Here is a 6,161-nt window from a genome sequence, read left to right as displayed (position 1 = left end):
AATTAAATGGATTCACAAATTGGCTTGGTTGACGCCCACTGATTATCCTACTAGTTAGGATAATTAAAACTGTAAAAGCTTGATTGTCAATGTCTTCTTTGACTCACAGTCGAAGTCTCCAGGATGGGTTTAGGTGCTCTGTTCATCAATGCTCGACAACAAAAGTGTAAAATTGCAAGTATTAACATTTGAGAAACATCTGCGTGTCATGACTTCACAAGGATGAGGAACCCAGATGCTGCAACCCAGAAGGAAGACAGGTAAGTGGAGGATGAGAATGGATTTATTGTTTGCTCCAGATGTGAAGATGGCTGGTTTGAGGAGTGTCCAGGTTAGACGTGGCTGTGGCGTGGCTGGAGGGTCTTGAAGCGGTTAGCGGCTGCCGAGAGTTTCCGTGCTCCTGAGGCGTAGAATGGAAGGTCCGTGCTGCCGTCACTCGTGAGCGGTAGGATCCTGAGACAGGGAGCAAAGAATTAGTTAGAGCCAGAGACTTGGAACAAAGCTGTAACGAGGCTAGAACCAGAGCAGTCACCATAAGGGGTAACAAACTGGCGTCGAGTAGTGGCGTTGATCTCCTTTTGAATCCACAGAAGATGATGAGGAGAGTGATGGCAGCTGGTGGCAATCAGGAACATTAGGGCAGAGCTGGAGGGGGGAGGAGACCGCCAGGCACCGTGACACTGCGTCCTGAATCCAAGATTTCATCTTTCTGCTGCCAACGCAGAGAAAATAAATGTCGTCAGTCCGTTTCCAGAATCATGTTTGATGGCATCGTTTTTCTTGTTGGTAATTCAATTACTGCGGAGAGACAATTCCATCATTTATCAACTCTGTGGCACTGACTGATGCATATACTAATGCAACAATGAGGACTTTAGGTCTGCTTGAAATGTCAGTATCAGTCAGTATGTGACTACAGAGGTCTACAGCACAAAAACATGTCTGAATAAATGCAAGTTGACCAAACAAGGCTGAGACATTGGGATTTTCTGAGTTTTCTAACCCAACATGATATTGTGTCAGGTGCTAGCAGATGTACTGTGTACCTCGCCTTTGCTACCGCTCCTACACCTGGCTGTGGATCCTGCCTCTGGCTCATCTCTGGCTCGTCTCTGCTCTGTACCTGACCGAGTACCTCGTCTCTGCTCCTGCTCCTACACCTGGCTGGGGTTCCTGTCTCCGGCTCGACTCGCACCCCTGACTGTCCCCCCAACCACGGCTGGATGAAGCTCGTCTGCTGGACTTTATATATGTAGTTGTAGATTTAGATAAGTTAATTCTTCTCTAAGAGTTCTGGTAAATTGCCTGTCCGTCCTGGGGGAGGATCCCTCCTTCATGTGGGCACCCCTGAGGTTTCTTCGTTTTTTCTGGAATCCGTTTTTTTTAGGAGTTTTTCCTTACCGCGAAGGGGGGTCTAAGGGCAGGGATGCCAGTATAGCTTAGTCAGTTTGTTAGTTCATTTTAGTATTTTCCTATTGAACTCTTTGTATTCATGATCCTTTTGAGTTCATGTTTTACTTCGAAGCCCATCGATATGACTGTTGTTGTGATTTTGGGCTACACAAATAAAATAAAATTGAATTGAAATTGAATTGAATTGAATTGAATGTAAAGTTTTAATTTCTACCAATTTAATTTAAACCAACTAACAGGAGATTTAGTCTGACACTACAATAACACAGATATGTTCATTATGCCACTGTGTTAGCAATGATGTGTTATCACCATAAAAGTGATTCAACTTACTAAAAAGTTTAAGACTCCCTCCAATTAAAATATTGTTTTTGGTGTGGAAGGCATATATAAATAAAATCAAGCTTAAAATTGCATTTCTAGTGGCAAAGCATGTAAATAGAAAGCTCTCAGTAACAGGGAGGGGAAAGGGGTTGAGTTGCTCCTCCTGCTGCTCTGCAGAAACTATGTCCCAGAAAATGACAGGTTTATTGATTTTGGTTAAAAATGCCATAAGTAAAATACTTCTGGGAAAGCTTTGAAAAAAGATTAAAATGAGATTGGAGTGAGTATTTTACTTCTTTACTTTGATTAAGATTTTCTGTAGAAAACAAAATAAAGGCTAAATGATAAACATTTCAAACAAATCCAATCTAACTATCGGGAACTTAAGTCATAAACTACAATTATGTAAATATGCTGTAAAGGTTCAACAATGATTTCAAAGTTAAATTAAAATCAAAAGTTTTCCTACATTGGTGAGTGGGGTTTTTGCTGTATTATCTGCTTTCCCATCTGCTGATTGCAGAAAGGAAAGCGCTAGACTTAATGTAGCTTTGAAGTTCACTTCAACTAACAGACGTTAATCCGTAGCATAAAATAAAAGATAAATCTTCTCAAATTTTGTTCAGCTGCTGTACAGGCAAACAAAGACATCTAATAATTAGTTGACAAAATAATTTTCCCTTTTAGTGTGGAAAGAACACATAGTGTGTTTAAAATAATCCAATGTTGACACACATCCCATCCACATGCTAACCCGCTAAAACAGGAAAAGGCTCAGATGGGGGAGGCACTTGGATCTTCAGACTCCTGTACTCACACCTCTGCCAAGTTACAGCAACAAAGCTGATCACCATGGAATCACAGCATCAGGCTTTAATATAACCTTCTTGATGTACGTGAAAGGATTTACTCAAATGTATTTAATCATTTCTGTAAGAGGCTGCTCTTATTCATTAGAGTGATGGTCCATGGCAACCAGACAGTTCTGTCCCATTCTGGGGGGTGATGATTACGTGTGAAGATTATTATTTATCCCCATCAAAGCAAGCTTTTTAATTTTCCTAAAGTAAATGATGCCACACTTAGATGTTTAACTTGGTGACAACAGGTGAACCTGTTCAGGCAGGAAAAGGCTCTCCTTTGCCAACTTACTGAGCAGGTGTCAGTTATCAGGCTGCCATGGCCATGTTTGCAAGCTTAACATAGAACCTTTCTTGAAACTTATCACCCCAGACAACCACATTTGTGCATATTAGGGTTGTAGGAAACTGAATGTTTGTTTTTATTGACATATAATCAATAACAGGAGAAAAAAAACCAAACTTACAAAAGTTCGTGCCTTTTAACTTTGTCTGCCCACAAATTAAAGGGAATAAAATAACATGGAACAAAGACATTAAAAAAAAAAAATGTACCTTAACAACCCAAATTATTCACATTAACAAAATACATGCACAGGACGACACAAAGGAGGAAGTGGTGTTTTTGTCCACTAAACAGAAGCAGGCAATACGGAGGTGGGAAAAAAATAGAGGTGAATTTCATTCTCTGGTGGTGCTTTGAGATATAAGATATATTTATCTAGTAACTTGTTCTATTTTCTATCTAGTTGTTCATTTTATCTGTGTCTGTGTGTGAAATTAGGGTTTTTTCTAATTTCTTCAGTGAAGTTTTCATCATCGGCAGTGTTAAAAGGACATTTTCCTGGACAGTTTGCTTCCAGTTGGTAGTGACTTACCCCGACAACATGGGCGAGTAACGGTGAGAACTGACTTTAGGCTGCTTCACGGCTCCTTTTCTGATCAAACACGGATGAGGTCGTTCTGTGAGATACAGGAAGCTGTGATGGGATTGTTCAATGAAGATTTGTGTGAAAACAAACCTAGAGAGGTTTGTGTTTGTTGCAGATCTGCAGGGCATGACAGACAAACAGCATTGCAACAGTTTTATCCTTTTAAATTTTCTACCAACAGAGTTTCTCTCATGCAGTAAGTCAGTTCTCTATTTTAGGATATTTGTTACGGTCTGGGGTATATGTATATATCTATCTATCTATCTATATATAGATAGATAGATATATTTATCTGTATATATATCTGTGCACATCTTTGTTCAGAAGGCATGATGGACGCTGACATCCATTTAGCAAGTGTAAAGCACTCTCACACTGGAGCGGCCTCACAGGCAGACATACAAGCTTAGGAAAGGATAAAGCAGAGCAGCCCAAATAGTGGAAATAAAATAGCTTCAAAGTTGACGGGGTGCAGAAACCCGAACACCTCTGCAGCCTCCAGTCACTGTGGGCATCGATTCTTTTGTTCTTTCACTGCGTAAAATCAAGCCTTCAAAGAAAGTTATTAACGGCACCTTTCTGCAGCTGAAACAATGGCAGCAAGTAATCCGGGATAACAAGAGCTGTCACCGAAGTGGCTCCTTACCTGTAATAATGTGTAATTATGCTGCAACGAGTGTGAAACTCTTCACCTTTTTTCTGCCTCTTACAGTTTTGATCTGAGCAGGACTGTTGCTGTAATGTGTGTGTAGCTTGTCAAATGTAGAGAGTAAGCACCGCTGTGAGGCTCAGGTCAAAGATGAGAAGAATGGTTTTGGGCTCAAGTCTTCCAGAAGTTCAGCCTCACCCATTTCTGTTGATATAGGAGGCTTTTGAGTAGTTGTCCTTATTTTTTTTTTGTTTAAGAAATAAAACCGAGATTAGTAATGCTATATTTGTAAATTTCATGGGATCATACTGTAATATAACAAGCAAGATGTGTAACAGAAAGCATAAAACTGAAGTCTTAAACTATGAAAAATATCAATTTTCCCAAATTCATTATCTTATTGTGTTTGTTATGTACTCAATGTTTTGGGGGTTTAAAACTCATCAAAGACCCACTCCAATGAAAAACTTGTTTTTGGTGTTTTTAACATGCTCTCGTGGCATTTGTCTTCTGTTGGAGGGTGTATTAAAAAATAATTAAGGTCAAAACAGATACTATGAGCCTTTTTTTACTCAAATTGGAATGAATTATGAGCAGATGAAAAAAATACAGTTGGATAAAACAGCGAACAAGTTCGCCTTTCAGGCAGCCAAAAACTCTGCAGTCCCCCCCCCCCCCCCCCCAGGGCGGTAGTTAATTAACTCACCTGTTCAGCGTTCTATTTAAGTCCAGGTGTGCAGCCGTTCATTCTCTTTCTTCCCGCAGCGCTGCATTCGTGCCCCCACCCTCCTCCCCGGCTTCCACCTGTGGGCTCCGTTCGGGGTTTCTTACCCTAAAGTTTATGGAAATTATCTCATGGAATTGTACGGAGCCTTATGCCAATCAAAGTTTGTTAATGCCAACTAAGATGTAAATTAAGTATGTGAAATAAATGTATTCTACTGCAAGAGTTTTTGTCTGACTGAAAACTCTTTTTTGTGACACAGCAAGCAAAATGGGGGGGGCAAAGTCTCACTGTGGCGCTCCATTCTGATGCATCCACTTGCGGACAATTAGTTATATTATCGTCTTATTTCTTAATTCCCTTATCTGAGCTGAATTACTAATGAACTACTGCCACTCTGCAGAAACTATGTTCTAGAAAACGACACAAGTTTGTTTGATTTTGGCTAAAATCAGCAGAATCATAATTGAAAGACCACTGGAAACGCTTTTGCAATAGATCAAAAGATGATTGGAGTGGGACTCAATGTAAACATGATGCTTGGTGTCATACATGTTGCATCAGTTGGTGTTCTGCCCCTATCAAGCCAGGTCTCTTCCGATTGGTAAACCTTTTCAAAGTATGACGTGCTGAATGTCTTTTAACAGGTTCTCTGAGCCATAAAATGAAAGAAGCTGTTTTCTTTGGAGGCCTGTTGCTGTTTTGAATGGTGTAGTGAAAGTAATGACTGCAGCTCACATCTACCTTCTTGTGTGTGTGCTTTATTTTATAGAAAGTAACTGCATGTGTTACCAAAATACCAAAGTTTTGGGAGAAATGCAGAAAAACAACACATTTACATTAAATACATATAACTATTGTGAACAGTCACACACTTTAGTTATACATTCAAAAAGCCTTCACAGGTTTTTTTCAGCAGACTCCTGGCTACTTTAACCCTTTAACAATGGAGATGTCTCAGGCGAAACCTAAATAACACACTCTCTTTGACATAACGTAGCTCTTTGGCTGTTTACACAATAAGTGTGAATACGCCGATTCAGACGCAGAGAAAAGCAGCTTTGCACTTCACGACTCTAAAGTGTTGCATATCAGTGCAAAGCTGCTTTTCTCCACTTCAAAATCTGCTGGAAGTACGTTAATTGTTGAAACGGTTGAAGAGTTACAGTAGTTGAAAGAAAGTCGCCACTGGAGCTAAAGCTCTGGTTAAAAGGGTTCAACACTCCCTGATTATAAAGGAGCTTCACACAAAAAACCTG

At 40.0% G+C, this 6,161-nt stretch overlaps 1 long non-coding RNA gene across 1 annotated transcript; it reads right to left on the bottom strand.

The window, feature by feature from the left end:
* Positions 1-265: 265 nt before the first annotated feature.
* LOC144992575 (uncharacterized) lies at positions 266-663 on the bottom strand. The gene is made up of 2 exons (XR_013656640.1): positions 533-663; positions 266-453 (listed from the first exon to the last, which is right to left on the bottom strand). It is a non-coding gene; the product is annotated as an uncharacterized LOC144992575 (long non-coding RNA).
* Between the last annotated feature and the right edge of the window lie 5,498 nt (positions 664-6,161).

This window comes from Oryzias latipes, chromosome 6 (assembly GCF_053564925.1).
Source record: "Oryzias latipes strain Hd-rR chromosome 6, Olatipes_Hd-rR_3.1".
Taxonomy (NCBI): Eukaryota; Metazoa; Chordata; class Actinopteri; order Beloniformes; family Adrianichthyidae; genus Oryzias; species Oryzias latipes.
Note: the sequence above shows the minus strand (reverse complement) of the source record. Positions and strands in the feature narration are given on the sequence as shown.